The following is a 16310-nucleotide window of genomic DNA, read 5'->3' on the forward strand; positions in this document are numbered from 1 at the left end:
ACAGACCCCCAGAAAGTAATGTGCCCACACAGCCCCCAGTAATGTCCCCCACACAGACCCCCAGAAAGTAATGTTCTCACACAGACCCCCAGTAAGTAATGTGCCCACACAGCCCCCCCAGTAAGTAATGTACCCACACAGCCCCCTAGTAAGTAATGTGCCCACAAAGCCCGTCGGTTATGTCCACCACACAGTCCCCCCGAAAGTAATGTGCACACACAGCCCCCCAGTAAGTAATATACCCACACAGCCCCCGAGTAAGTAATGTGCCCACAAAGCCCGTCGGTTATGTCCACCACACAGTCCCCCCGAAAGTAATGTGCACACAGCCCCCCAGTAAGTAATGTACCCACACAGCCCCTCCAGTAAGTAATGTGCCCACACAAGCCCCTTGTAAGTCTTGTGCCAACATAGACCTCCAGTAAGCAATGTGCCCACACAGCCCCCCCAGTAAAGCCCCCACACAGCCCCCCAGAAAGTAATGTGACCTGAGGACACAGATTGTGATGAGAGAGGGGAGGAATGCCCAGCCAGCGGGGCAGATGTCCTTCTGACCTGGGGAGATCTGGGGCTCTAGCCAAAAGATACGGGGCACAAGCCCTGGATCTTTTGACCTAGCGACGCCCCTGCTCCCAACCATCTGGGACAGCCCTGAACAACCGTGACTGTCCTGCCGAATTTTGGACGGTCGGGAGCTATGCATTCGGTGGTCAATAAAATGATGAGCATTACCTCATAGAAATAAATGTTGATATGTGCTAGGTATAAGAACAATGCTAGCACACATCCTTATTTTTATTTTTTTTTTGTATCATTCTTCTTTATTAAAGTTAGAAAAAACCAAAAGAGCATGGGACACGTAGGTCCATTAAATGACATGTAGAACTGAGATTATGCTTCTGCACATGAATAATTACATCGGTATGCACATACAAATAGATCAAATTATGTTTCCTTATAACGTCTGGCAGATGTAATGTCAAAGTATACTTTTATATCAGGTTTCTTTTTGAACGTGTCTGCTTACACCCATACAACAGTGCTGGGTGAACAACTGGTTTGAAACGCATTTACTTCGAAGTATATACTCAAGAAGGGAGTATAGACGGGTCAGTATCAAAACTAATGCAAACCTTTAGGTCAGTATGTGGGGAGGAAGGGATTTATCTCCATCACTTATAGAAGTATTTAACTCCATCTCAGCTCAGCCATTTTCCTGCCGCATTTTTCACATCCTTATTTTATAGTCATGACAACAGTGCTGCTAGTTCAGCTAGGAAATATAATAATATTCTATGATAGCTCTCATATCCAAGGGTCAGTGTAAATAAAATAGCACATTGGTGCTTTATTCCTCAGACAGCATATTCCTTTCATAGTACCTTTAAGGACTAAACAAATGTTTTTTCTCGATAACCCATGATATTTTTTCTCTCCAGAAAGGCATCCAGGCCTTTCTTGAACATAGAGTCCGTCATAACGATCATCTGTGGCTGAAAGTTCCATAGTTTTACTGTACACTGTCTCTCTTCCAGTAAATAATTCCCATCTATGGTGATAGTAGAACCACCTATTCTATAGGCATAGATTATGCCCCCTTGGCCTGGCCACAGACCTAGGTATAAAAGGATCCTTGAAGAGAACCTTGTACTGCCCAATCAGGTATTGGTATATTACAATAATGAACCACATATTCCATAGGCATAGAGTATGCCCCCTTGGCCTGGCCACAGGCCTAGGTATAAAAGGATCCTTGAAGAGAACCTTGTACTGCCCAATCAGGTATTGGTATATTACAATAATGAACCACATATTCCATAGGCATAGAGTATGCCCCCTTGGCCTGGCCACAGGCCTAGGTATAAAAAGATCCTTGGAGAGAACCTTGTACTGCCCAATCAGGTATTGGTATATTACAATAATGATTCTCCTTAGCTGTCTTTCTCTACACTGAATAACCCCAAATTCTTTAATCTGTTATTGTATTCAAGTCCCCCCATTCCCCTAATAATCTTGGTTGCTCTCCTCTGTACCCATTCCAGTTCCACTATGTCCTTTTTAAACACTGAAGCCCAGAACTATACATAGTATCCCATGTGTGATCTGACCAGTGATTTGTATAAGGGCAAAACTATGTCCTTATCGTAAGAATCTATTCCTCTGTAATGCTATACTATCAGTCTCAGTAGTTATTACTTAAAACAGCTTAGCATTATCAGCAAATATTGAAACCTGACTGTATAAACCAACTACAAGGTCATTAATAAAAATGTTAAAAAGAAGTGGCACCAATACTGACCCCTGTGGTACTCTACTGGGAATGTCAACCCAATCTGAGTTTGTGCCATTAAAAACGACCCTCTGTTTTGTATAACTAAGCCAGTTACTTACCCAAATATATAACATGCATAGCCTACCCCAGGTCCAGTTGGGAACTTACATCCTCATAGGAGCCAATCATATAAGTCTGACAGGACTGATCTCTCATAAACCCATGCTAATGCTTGGTTATACAGTTACGTACAGTGAGATACTTTAGGAAAGCATCTCTAACAAACCCCTCAAATATTTTCCCCACCAGAGACGTTAGACTCACAGGTCTGTAGTTCCCAGGATCGCTTTTTGATCCTTTTTTGTATATTGGTACCACATTTGCTAGGCACCAGTCCTGTGGAACATAACCAGCCCTCAGGGAATCTTCAAAGATTAAAAATAACTGTCTAACACGGTACCTAGTTTATGCAGAACCCGGGGGTATCATCTGGGACCAGTGATTTGTCTATGTTAGCGGTTGTGAGGCAGCACCGTACCTGCTCCTGGGTTAAACTATTGACATAGCAAAGAGAATTTACATTTTTCCTCATCATATCTTCCACCAGGGGATAATCCTGGGTAAAGACAGTTGAGAAGACTCCTTCCACCATGATCCCCAGGTTATTCTTCAGAGGGCCCACAATGTCCGTTTTTTGTTTCTTATCATTTATATACTTGGGATTTTTACTCTCCTTGGCAATACTTCTCTCAGTCTTGAGGTATGTGTGTATATCAGGGGTCCCCAAACTTTTTACATAGGGGGCCGTTCACTGTCCCCCTCAGACCGTTGATGGGCCGGACTAAAGTTTAAAAATAAATAGCGATACATGTGACCGCATCCATAATACACTGGCACCCCCCTCAATTAATTATTTAATATACTGCACCCCTTTGTGAACTATTTTATATATTGGCCCAATTAATTAATTGAGCCAATTAATTATTAAATATACTGGGACCCCTCTCCATTAATTATTGAATATGCCTCCCCCACATTAATTACTAGACTGCCCCTCATAATTAATTTCCTGTGCTGCCCCCACCATTAATTATTTTATATGCTGTCCCCCACCATTAATTATTTTATATGCTGCCCCCCACCATTAATTATTTCATATGCTGCCCTCCACCATTAATTATTTCCTATGCTGCCCCTCATAATTAATTATTTCCTATGCTGCCCCTCATAATTAATTATTTCCTATAATGCCCTTCATAATTAATTATTTCCCAAGCTGCCCCTCATAACTAACTATTGGCCCCCGGTCACCACAAACTTTTTACTGGCCTTTTTAATAAAAAATAAAAACCCTGTACTCCTAAGTCTACCGCAGGGTGGCCGCGCATCCTAGTTCATGGAGCGATGTGCGCCGGGGTTGTCTACCGGCCACACCGCTCCAGTAATAGTGCTCGAGTGTCCGTTTTTGGCTCCAGCCCGGCGCGGGGGGCGGATCTAAATGGTCCGCCTGCCACATGTGGCCTGCGGGCCATAGTTTGGGGAACATTGTGTATATACTGTATGTATGTGTTGTGGGAGATTTGGCCCAGTAGAGTCTGAGGTAGTGGGGTTTTATGATGCAGTTCAAGACAGTGACACCAAGGTACAGTCCAAAACAGGTCTCGTCTGCGTTTATTGCAGCAGCATGAACAAATTAAAACAGCCTTTACATTCAGGCATCAAAACAAACAATATCCTAAAATCAATGTAAGAAGAGCACAGTGTCCCGGCACCATACGACCAAACACTCCTTCTCCGGTCTACACGGGTGAGGGTACTAGCAGGTGAGGTGAGCCTAATAGCACAGTCTGATAGGTGGTGCTCAGCTGAAGTAGTGTAGCAACATAAATCGATAGGTAAAAGGAAGACGAAGCGGCACTCCCCGGTGGCATGCAAAAAATCCTTTATTTGCGGTGTGTACAGAGGCAGAACGGGGCCAGGCGACGGGCCGTTTCGCGCTTGTCTAGCGCATCATCAAGCCGTCTGGGTGCTAACAAAACAGAGTTTCTCTAACTCACCACTAACACAAAAGATATCGCTGCTCCAGGCACAGAAGTCAGGGCTGTGTGCTCTCCAGCCTCCACTCAGAGACAACGCTCTCAGCTCTGCTCAGCAGCTTTATGCAGGGTGATTAGGCTGCTCCCACCACCTGTGTCCAAGGTGCTGGACAACACAAACTGAGCATTAGGGCCTTGCATAGTAGCAAAACCCAGGGGAAACATACCGCCCATCCACAGTTAACCCCTTCAGTGTCTCACATACCCTCCCCCTCTGTTTGACCCTGTGGGGGCGAACACCTTTGGCCACCAGACAGTGGGTACGAGACAGGGCATCAGCATTCCCATGCAGCTTTCCTGCTCGATGTTCTACCATGAACTTAAAATTTTGTAACATTAGGAACCACCTTGTGACCCTGGCGTTCCTCTCTTTAGCCTGACTCATCCAGGTGAGGGGAGAGTGATCAGTTACTAGCGTAAACTGTCGCCCTATTAGGTATTATCTCAGGGATTCCAGGGCCATTTGATTGCCAAGCACTCCCTCTTAACTATACTATAGTTCTTCTAAGGGGGTGTGAGCTTGCGGCTCAGGAATGTCACGGGATGTTCCTCACCCTTCACTACTTGGGACAGGACAGCCCCAAGCCCACGTCAGAAGCGTCAGTCTGCACAATAAAGGTCTTGGTGAAGTTAGGGGTGATCAGTACCGGCCCCTCACACAAAACAGTTTTAAGTCGCTGAAACGCCCCCTCAGCCTCTTCACTCCACTTTACCATCAAAGGCTGGTTACCCTTCGTCAGGTCAGTCAGGGGTGCTGCTATTGTTGCAAAATCAGGAATAAATCGTCGATAATAGCCCACTATGCCTAGGAAAGCCCTCACTTGCTTCTTGCTCACAGGTCATGGCCACTGCTGTATCACCTCCACTTTCTTTACTTGGGGTTTGCTGACACCTCGCCCAATACGGTACCCCAGGTAACGTGCCTCTTCCAGACCAAGTGCACATTTTTGGGGGTTCGTCGTCAACCCTGCCGCCCTGAGTGAGTCTACCACTGCCTGTACCTTGGCTAGATGACTCTCCCAATCATTACTATAGACTATGATGTCATCCAGGTAGGCTGAGGCATATTTCCGGTGAGGTTTTAGCACATGATCCATTAACCTCTGGAATGTGGCGGGAGCCCCATGTAGCCCAAAGGGAAGTACCACACACTGAAATAGCCCATCAGGAGTAACAAAAGTCGTCTTCTCTTGTCAGTGAGGGGTACCTGCCAATACCCTTTCGTCAGGTCAAGGGTGGAGAAGAACCTAGCCTGTCCAAGTCGTTCTATCAACTCATCAACTCTAGGCATAGGGTAAGAATCAAATTTAGATACCTCGTTCAACTTCCTAAAGTCATTGCAGAACCGTAGGGAATAGAGATTAGCGAGCACTAAAATGCTCGGGTACTCGTTATTCGAGACGAACTTTTCCCGATGCTCGAGTGCTCGTCTCGAATAACGAGCCCCATTGAAGTCAATGGGAGACTCAAGCATTTTTCAAGGGGACCAAGGCTCTGCACAGGGAAGCTTGGCCAAACACTTGGGAACCTCAGAAAAGGATGGAAACACCACGGAAATGGACAGGAAACAGCAGGGGCAGCATGCATGGATGCCTCTGAGGCTGCTTAATCACACCATTATGACAAAATTATGGGCAACAGCATGGCCATGACAGAGAGACCGAATGAGGCTAGATAGCATCTAAAACATGCAATAATTGACCCTGACACTATAGGGGACGGCATGCAGAGGCAGCATCGGCAGGCTAGAGAGTGGCATGGCGACATACCCCAAATGAGGTGAGCAAGAAGCACTGAAATGATTTCCTATGTCAACAAAAGGTTGACGGTATATTTAGTCGATAACACAGCATGGTGGCGACATAGTGACCAAGTTCCATAACGTATCTGGTGAAACACCCGAAAAATGAGCCTGACACAGCTCTTTTGATAAGTGGACGACATGTGGAGGCAGCCATAGAGACGACTTCCATGATTAAGAGCAACAGTATGGGGCATTCATATTGCGCTGCTATGATTGCAACTTCAGGTCTCCAGCATGGCAGCGACAGATGGGCCGAGTTCCACTGTGTATCTAGTGAAACACCTGAAAATTCTGCCTGACACAGCTCGTTTGATAAGGGGATGATGTGCTGCATATCCTCTCGTGCTCCAGCGTCTGGGGTATAGAGAGTTGAAATGAGACATTGGTGGACGCTGTGGAGGCAAAATGGACAGGAAACAGCAGGGGCAGCATGCATGTATGCCTCTGAGGCTGCCTAATCTTGGGATGGAGCTGGCGGTCCACTGCCAGGCGAGCTTTCGTCTGTCCAAGCCCCTGTCTCTCGGCTCCTCCCCACCCAAAATGGGCCTGGGGGCCAGAAGCGTTTACTTTGAAAAAATTATAATTTTCAAAGCAGGCCGGGTCGTTTGAATATTTCACCTAGGAATAATGGAATAGCATAGTGGTTCTATTTTTAATTGTTTTTACGGAAATGGTTCCATGATTAAGAGCGACAGTATGGGGCATCCATATTGCGCTGCTATGATTGCAACTTCAGGTCTCCAGCATGGCGGCGACAGATGGGCCGCGTTCCACTATGTATCTGGTGAAACACCTGAAAATTCTGCCTGACACAGCTCGTTTGATAAGGGGACGATGTATGGAGGCAGTGAACTAGTAGTAGATTAAAGGTGCTGCAGTTAAAACTATGTTAGTTGGATCTTGGGATGGAGCTGTCGCTCCGCTGCCAGGCGAGCTTTCGCCTGTCTCTCGGCTACTCCCCAAACAGCACTTCTAAGAACCTTTTGTATAAGATCAAGTGTAGTAGCGTTCTTATAAGTTTGGGTTATGGCGGGTGAGGGGAATGTAAACAGATGCGCAAGAAGCGCTGAAATAATATCGGTAAATGATAAAAGTTTGCCAGTATATTTTGTGGATTACACAGCAGGGTGGCGACAAAGTTAACAAGTTTGATGTGGAATCCATGAAAACAACCCAAAATTCTGCCTGACACAGTTCGTTTGATAAGGAGACCATGTATGGAGGCAGCTATATGGACGACTTTTGGAGGCAGCTATGGCGATGACGTGTGGAGGTAGCAATGGAGACAACGTGTAGAGCCAGCTAAAAAGACGACATGTGGAGGCTGCTATGGAGACAATTTAATTTGGATAGTGCCTGTATGTGGCAGTCCAAAAAAGTTTTCAAACCAGAGGAGCAGGTAGGTGGTCCTCCAGAAAAATTAAATAGATTGAGTGTCTGTATGTGGCACTCCCAAAAATTGCTTAAAACAGAGGACCGGGTAGGTGGCCCTCCAGAAAAATTAAATACATAGAGTACTATAGCTAGAGCCAGTTGGCCCTGGCAAAAAATAGCCAGTTTCCTCTGCTTTAGTGTACAAAGAGGAAGAGAAGGAGGACAATGAGGAGGAGGAGTGCATACATTCATAGTTTCTACGGTTGAAAAAAGACACTTGTCCATCAAGTTCAACCAAGGAAGGGAAGGGATTGGATGAGGAAGGGATTTAGGGGAAACAATTCTATATAACATAACCATCAATGTTATTTAGGTGTAAAAAGGCATCTAGACCCTTCTTGAAGCTATCCACTGTCCCTGCTGTGACCAGCGCCTGAGGCAGGCTATTCCACAGATTGACCGTTCTCATAGTAAAAAAGCCCTGTCGCCTCCGGTGATTAAACCTTGATTTCTCCAAACGGAGACAGTGCCCCCTCGTCTTTTGATTTGATCTAATCTGAAACAACTTACCACCATATTTTTTGTATGGACCATTCATATATTTAAATAAATTAATCATGTCCCCTCGTAGTCGTCTCTTTTCCAGACTAAATAAATCTAGTTGTTTTAATCTTTCCTCATAACTGAGACCCTCCATACCCCTTATCATTTTTGTGGCTCTACGTTGAACCCTCTCCAGCTCCAGGGCATCCTTTTTATGGACCGGTGCCCAGAACTGGACAGCATATTCCAGGTGTGGCCGAACCAGTGCCTTGTATAGTGGTAATATTACATCCCTATCACGAGAGTCCATACCACTTTTGATACATGACAAAATCCTACTGGCTTTAGAGGCAGCTGATTGACATTGCATGCTGTTATTCAATTTTTGATCTACTAGTACCCCCAGGTCCATCTCAACAAGGGACTCTCCCAGATTTACCCCCCCAAGGACATATTTTGCCTTTGGATTATTGGCCCCCAGGTGCATAACCTTACATTTATCCACATTAAACCTCATTTGCCAAGTGGATGACCAAACATTCAGTTTGTCCAAGTCACCCTGCAGCCTATGAACATCCTCCATAGACTGTATTACACTACACAGTTTGGTGTCATCTGCAAAAATAGACACAGTGCTATTAATTCCTACCTCTAGTTTGACAACTTCTATTCTTAGTAAACCCATGCTGGCTGTCACTTATTATACTATTTGATGTCACATACTCCAGTATGTAGTCTTTTACTAACCCTTCCAATACTTTCCCCACAATGGAAGTTAAGCTTACAGGCCTGTAATTGCCAGGCGAAGTTCTAGAGCCCTTTTTATATATTGGCACCACATTTGCCTTGCGCCAGTCACTTGGCACCACACCAGACATTACAGAATCCCTGAAGATTTTAGCCAGCGGTACAGCAATAACAGAACTGAGTTCTTTAAGAACTCTGGGGTGTAACCCATCTGGTCCAGGAGCTTTGTACGCATTGATTTTATTGAGCTTAGATTGGATAATGTCTACATTTAGCCAGCCTAGTATATCACAGGATCCATGACCCGCACTGGCACCACCCAAGTCAGAAGTTCTATCTTCTATTGTATAAACGGAGCTAAAAAACCTATTAAGTATCTCCGCCTTCTCTTGGTCTCCAGTCACCGATGCCCCATTTTCAGAATAAAGGGGTCCAACCTGTTGTGACCCATTTTTTTTTGCATTGATATACCTAAAAAATTTCTTGGGATTTGTTTTGCTATCTTTAGCTACCTGTCTTTCATTTTGTATTTTGGCTGATTTGATTTCTTTTTTACAGATTTTGGTAAGTTTTTTGTAAGTATTGAAAGCCTCAGGTGACCCGTCAGATTTATATTTTTTAAATGCCCTCTTTTTCTCATTAATTGCCCTTTTAACTGTAGCTGTAAGCCACGCGGGGTGTAATCTAGCCCGTCTATACTTGTTACCTATTGGAATAAATTTAGAAGTATAAAAACCCAGGATAGATTTGAATTTCTCCCATTTAACATTAGTATCACCATGTGACAGTATCTGATCCCAGTCTATATCCTGTATTGCAGCCCTGAATTTTTGGAAATTAGCCCTCTTAAAATTCAAAGTTTTCGATTTTCCCACCTGTTTCTGCTTTTTAAAGTTTAAGAGGAAAATAATTATATTATGATCGCTGTTTCCAAGGGGTTCCCTGATACTGACATTTTGGACAATCTCCTCATTGTTAGAAATCACAAGGTCCAACAATGCGTCACCTCTTGTGGGATCTTCTACAAGCTGCAACATAAAATTATCCTGCAGAAAGGTGATAAAATGTCTCCCCTTCATAGATGAAGACGAGCCCTGACCCCAATTTATATTTGGAAAGTTAAAGTCTCCCATTATCACTATGGTCCCCTCCTGTGCAGCCCGCTCCATCTGTTTATATAGGTGACCCTCTATTTCCTCAGAGATGTTAGGGGGTCTATAAATTACACCAAAAATAATTTTCTCAAAGCTCTCTTGGCTTTGAATTTCAACCCACAAAGTTTCTGCCTCCTCACACTCTGAGACCACTGACTCATTCACAATCGCTTTTAAGTCTCTTCTGACATACAGACATACACCACCTCCCCTCCTATTTGCCCTGTCTTTCCGAAAGAGTGTAAAACCTTGAATATTAACAACCCAATCATGCGATGCATCGAGCCATGTCTCTGCTACACCAACAACATCTAACTGTTCCTCTAATATCAGAGCCTCAAGCTCGCCCATTTTGCCTGAGATACTTCTGGCATTTGTGAACATACAATTTAATTTTCCACAGTTATTTATCTGATTTAAAGTAATTTTACTGGCACATATATCCTCACCACTGTTCTGCAACTTGTGGATCTCCATATCCACTGCCTTAGGCCCCCATACACAGCCCACATCACCACCCACCAACATAACCTGCCCCCTCTCTGACCTGTCTACCCCTTCAGTGTCTTCCTTTTCCTCCTCCCCCGAGCCTAGTTTAAATACTCCGCCACCCCTGCTAGGATCTTCTCCCCCAGCACAGCAGCCCCCCTTCCACTTAGGTGCAAGTTATCTGCAGAAAACAGCTTGTACCCCAGTGAAAAGTCAGCCCAATGCTCTAGGAACCCAAATCCCTCTGCTCTACACCAGGATCTGAGCCATGCATTTAACTCCCTGAGCTCCCGCTGTCTGCTCTGTGTAGCGCATGGCACAGGTAGGATTCCGGAGAATACTACCTTGGAGGTCCTTTCCTTAAGCTTTGAACCTAGTTCTTTAAAATTATTCTTCAGGCTCCTCCACCTACCATCTATTCTGTCATTGGTACCAACATGGACCACGACAGCTGGGTCATCCCCAGCCCCTCCCAGTAATTTATCCACCCTTTCCACCACATGCCGAACCCTGGCACCAGGGAGACAGCAAACCATTCGGTTGAGGCGGTCTTGGCGACAAATTATTCTATCCGTCTTCCTGATTATAGAGTCCCCTACAACCACTAGCTGCCTTGGCTTACCTGCACTCCCATCCACCCTACTACTAGCTGGTCTGCTCCCCCGGCTGTGAGGGAGAGCAGGATCCGCTAGGGCTGCCATTTCTGACACTGACGTCCTTACATCATTGCACAATTTTGCAATTTTGCTTGGATGTTCAGAGTCAGAGTTGGCCTTCCTTTTCTTTGACCCCTTCCTACCCCCTCTAGTTACAGTAACCCAGCTACCCACCTGGCCCTGCTGGCTTTCCTCTCCACCCTCCACTTCTACCCCGCTTATTGCTTGCTCAGTGAGCAGCATACTCCTCTCAAGATTGTCAATTGCTCGCAGCCGTGCAATATCTTCCTCCAGATCTCTAACACGAGCTTCCAGTAGAAAAATATGGGCACATCTGTCACAGCGGTATTCACCCTCGAACTCTTGCTCCAGCAGTGTATACATGCGGCAGAGTGTGCACTGGAGCATACCACCAATCTTGCTAGCCATATCCTAGTAACAAAACAGTGATAAGTATATAAATCAAGAGATATAAAATGTAGGTTACTTACAGTTCTGTGGACTTCTCTTTTTCAAACTCCGCTTTTTTCAACTCACTTAAGTTCACTAGCCACTTGAAATCACAAGCCAAAACTGAGCGAGCTCAAAAGTGAGTTGCTAGACCTTAACTTATCAGGTGTGAACACTAATCCCTCCTCCCAATTAGCAGACCAGGCAAAGAAAGGAAAAAAAAATCTATTTAAATTGTGACACTAAGAAAAGTGCTATTACCTATATACTCAGTCCACAATCACCCAAACAACAGATTCACTCTTAACACACACAAAACTCCGCTTTTTTCAACTCACTTAAGTTCACTAGCCACTTGAAATCACAAGCCAAAACTGAGCGAGCTCAAAAGTGAGTTGCTAGACCTTAACTTATCAGGTGTGAACACTAATCCCTCCTCCCAATTAGCAGACCAGGCAAAGAAAGGAAAAAAAAATCTATTTAAATTGTGACACTAAGAAAAGTGCTATTACCTATATACTCAGTCCACAATCACCCAAACAACAGATTCACTCTTAACACACACAAAACTCCGCTTTTTTCAACTCACTTAAGTTCACTAGCCACTTGAAATCACAAGCCAAAACTGAGCGAGCTCAAAAGTGAGTTGCTAGACCTTAACTTATCAGGTGTGAACACTAATCCCTCCTCCCAATTAGCAGACCAGGCAAAGAAAGGAAAAAAAAATCTATTTAAATTGTGACACTAAGAAAAGTGCTATTACCTATATACTCAGTCCACAATCACCCAAACAACAGATTCACTCTTAACACACACAAAACTCCGCTTTTTTCAACTCACTTAAGTTCACTAGCCACTTGAAATCACAAGCCAAAACTGAGCGAGCTCAAAAGTGAGTTGCTAGACCTTAACTTATCAGGTGTGAACACTAATCCCTCCTCCCAATTAGCAGACCAGGCAAAGAAAGGAAAAAAAAATCTATTTAAATTGTGACACTAAGAAAAGTGCTATTACCTATATACTCAGTCCACAATCACCCAAACAACAGATTCACTCTTAACACACACAAAACTCCGCTTTTTTCAACTCACTTAAGTTCACTAGCCACTTGAAATCACAAGCCAAAACTGAGCTTCTTTCACCTGGTGGAGAATGAAAATCCGGAGAAATCCAGGCTTTATTCATCTTGATAAGCGACAGGTGACAGGCTTGTACGCTTATCGGTGATGATGCCACCAGCTGCACTGAAAACCCGCTCGGACAACACGCTAGCGGCAGGGCAGGCAAGAACCTCCAAGGCGTACAGCGCCAGTTCGTGCCACATGTCCAGCTTTGAAACCCAGTAGTTGTAGGGAGCTGTGTGATCATTTAGGACGATGGTATGGTCAGCTACGTACTCCCTCACCATCTTTCTGTAAAGATCAGCCCTACTCTGCCGAGACTGGGGACAGGTGACAGTGTCTTGCTGGGGTGACATAAAACTGGCAAAGGCCTTGTAAAGCGTACCCCTGCCAGTGCTGGAAAAGCTGCCTGCTCGCCTAATCTCCCTCGCTACTTGTCCCGCAGAAGTACGCCCTCTGCCGCTAGCGCTGTCAGAAGGGAAATACTGTTTCAGCTTGCGCACCAGGGCCTGCTGGTATTCATGCATTCTCACACTCCTTTCCTCTCCAGGGATGAGAGTGGAAAGATTTTGCTTGTACCGTGGGTCCAGGAGAGTGAATACCCAGTAATCGGTGCTGGAATAAATTCTTTGAACGCGAGGGTCACGGGATAGGCAGCCTAGCATGAAATCTGCCATATGCGCCAGAGTCCCAACACGCAAGAATTCACTCCCCTCACTGGCCTGACTGCCCATTTCCTCCTCCTCCAACTCCTCTTCTTCTGCCCATACACACTGAACAGTGAAGGACTGAGCAATGGTCCTCTCTTCTGTCTCGCCAACGTTCTCCTCCTCTTCCTCCTCATCCTCCTCCACCTCCTCCGATATGCGCTGAGAAACAGACCTAAGGGTGCTTTGGCTATCAACAAGGGAATCTTCTTCCCCCGTCTCTTGTGACGAGCGCAAAGCTTCCGACTTCATGCTGACCAGAGAGTTTTTCAACAGGCCAAGATGGTGAGGCTGATGATGGCGGCATCGCCACTGACCATCTGTGTTGACTCCTCAAAGTTACTCAGCACCTGACAGATATCAGACATCCACGTCCACTCCGCATTGTAGACTTGAGGAAGCTGACTGACCTGACTACCAGTTCTGGTGGAAGTTGACATCTGGCAGTCTACAATCGCTCTGCGCTGCTGGTAAACTCTGCATAACATGGTTAATGTTGAATTCCACCTTGTGAGCACGTCGCACAACAGTCGGTGAGCGGGCAGTTGGAGGCGGCGCTGCGCTGCCCTGAGAGTGGCAGCATCTGTGCTGGACTTCCTGAAATGCGCACAGATGCGGGCACCTTTGTGAGCAAATCAGACAGATTGGGGTATGTCTTGAGGAAACACTGAACTATGAGATTTAACACATGGGCCAGGCATGGCACATGTGTCAGTCTGCCGAGTTGCAGAGCCGCCACCAGGTTACGGCCGTTGTCACACACAACCATGCCTGGCTTCAGGTTCAGCGGTGCCAGCCACAGATCGGTCTGCGCCGTGATGCCCTGTAATAGCTCTTGGGCGGTGTGCCTTTTATCACCTGGGCTCAGCAGTTTGAGTCGCTTAGCGACGGCACTGCTGCTGTGCCTAGAGCTACCAACTGATGGCGCCATGCCCACGGATGGTAATTCGGAGGAGGAGGTGGAGGAGGGGTGGGAGGAGGAGGCATAGTAAGCCTGAGAGACCTGGACCGAGGTAGGCCCCGCAATCCTCGGCGTCGGCAGTATATGAACAGCCCCAGGGTCAGACTCGGTCCCAGCCTCCACCAAGTTAACCCAATGTGCCGCCAGCGATATATAGTGGCCCTGCCCGGCAGCACTCGTCCACGTGTCCGTGGTCAGGTGGACCTTGTCAGAAACGGCGTTGGTCAGGGCACGGATGATGTTCTCTGACACGTGCTTGTGCAGGGCTGGGACGGCACATCGGGAAAAGTAGTGGCGGCTGGGGACCGAATACCGAGGGGCGGCCGCCGCCATGAGGTTTCGAAAGGCCTCGGTCACTACCAGCCTATAGGGCAGCATCTCCAGGCTAAGCAACTTGGAGATGTGGACGTTGAGGACTTGGGCGTGTGGGTGGGTTGCACTATACTTCCTTTTGCGCTCCAGCGTCTGGGGTATGGAGAGCTGAACGCTGGTGGATGCTGTGGAGGATCGTGGAGGCGAAGATGGGGTTTTCGCACGGGAGGTGTTTGGGCCGTGGTCCTGGGCAGGGGGCTGACTAGCAGATGACACAGGGGAAGGAGCAGTGGTGTGCCCGGCCGGAGGTGAACGGGCTTGGTGCCATTGAGTGGGGTGTTTAGCATTCATATGCCTGCGCATACTGGTGGTAGTTAAGCTAGTAGTGGTGGAACCCCTGCTGATCCTGGTTTGGCAAAGGTTGCACACCACAGTCCGTCGGTCATCCGGTGTTTCTTTAAAGAACCTCCAGACTTCTGAAAATCTAGCCCTCGCCACGGGAGCTTGACTACGGGCAACATTTGGCGCTGATGCACCAGCTCTGGCCCTGCCTCTCCGTCTGGCCCCACCACTGCCTCTTCCAACCTGTTCTGCTATAGGACTCGCCTCCGTCTCAGAAGCACTGTGTTCACCCGGCCTATCAACCCAGCTTGGGTCTGTCAACTCATCATCCTCTGATCCCTCAGTCTGCTCCCCCCTCGGACTTCCTGCCCTGACAACAACTTCACCACTGTCTGACAACCGTGTCTCCTCATCGTCCAACACCTCTTTACACACTTCTTCCACTACGTCAATAATGTCATCATCACCCACAGACTGCGACCGGTGGAAAACCTGGGCATCGGAAAATTGCTCAGCAGCAACCGGACAAGTGGTTTGTGACTGTGGAAAGGGTCCAGAAAACAGTTCCTCAGAGTATGCCGGTTCAAATGCCAAATTTTGCTGGGAGGGGGCAGACTGGGGGGAAGGAGGCTGAGGTGGGGGAGCTGGAGGAGTGCTGATTTCGGTGACATGGGTGGACTGCGTGGAAGATTGACTGGTGGACAAATGGCTAGAAGCATTGTCCGCAATCCACGACATCACCTCTTCGCACTGTTCTGGCCTCAACAGTGCTCTACCACGAGTCCCAGTAACTTGAGACATGATGAACCTAGGGAGTGTAGCTCTGCGGCGTTCCCCTGCTCCCTCATCAGCAGGTGGTGTCTCATCCCGCCCAGAACCACGGCCTCTGACCCCTGCAGTAGTTGGACGCCCACGTCCACGCCCTCATCCTCTACCCCTAGCCCTCGGGTTAAACATTTTCAAAATTAAAGTGTAAACTTCAATTTTTTTTTTTTTTTGTGTTTTTTGTGTTTTTTTTTTTAAACAAAACGATGCTTTCCTATTGCTATGGCTAGTTTCTAACCTACACTGACAACACACAACTGATTTTGTGCTGTGCCAGATGACTTTGAGTTATAAGAGAAATACACGTAAAAAATAAATAAATCAGCAGACTGTGCCTAATTCAAATCAAACACCTAATAAATTGTCCCACTTCGGTGTTTGAGGTGGATATGTGTGTCACTAAGAGCTAAACACAAGTCTCCCTGCAAATTACTCACAATATGGTACTAGCTGCACT

General features: G+C 46.5%; 1 protein-coding gene across 9 annotated transcripts in view; it reads right to left on the minus strand.

The window, feature by feature from the left end:
* Window positions 1-16310, minus strand: part of DCAF6 (DDB1 and CUL4 associated factor 6) — a 737604-nt gene that overhangs the window by 77151 nt on the left and 644143 nt on the right. The window lies entirely within an intron of this gene.

The sequence above is a fragment of the Engystomops pustulosus genome, chromosome 2 (genome assembly GCF_040894005.1).
Source record: "Engystomops pustulosus chromosome 2, aEngPut4.maternal, whole genome shotgun sequence".
Taxonomy (NCBI): domain Eukaryota; kingdom Metazoa; phylum Chordata; class Amphibia; order Anura; family Leptodactylidae; genus Engystomops; species Engystomops pustulosus.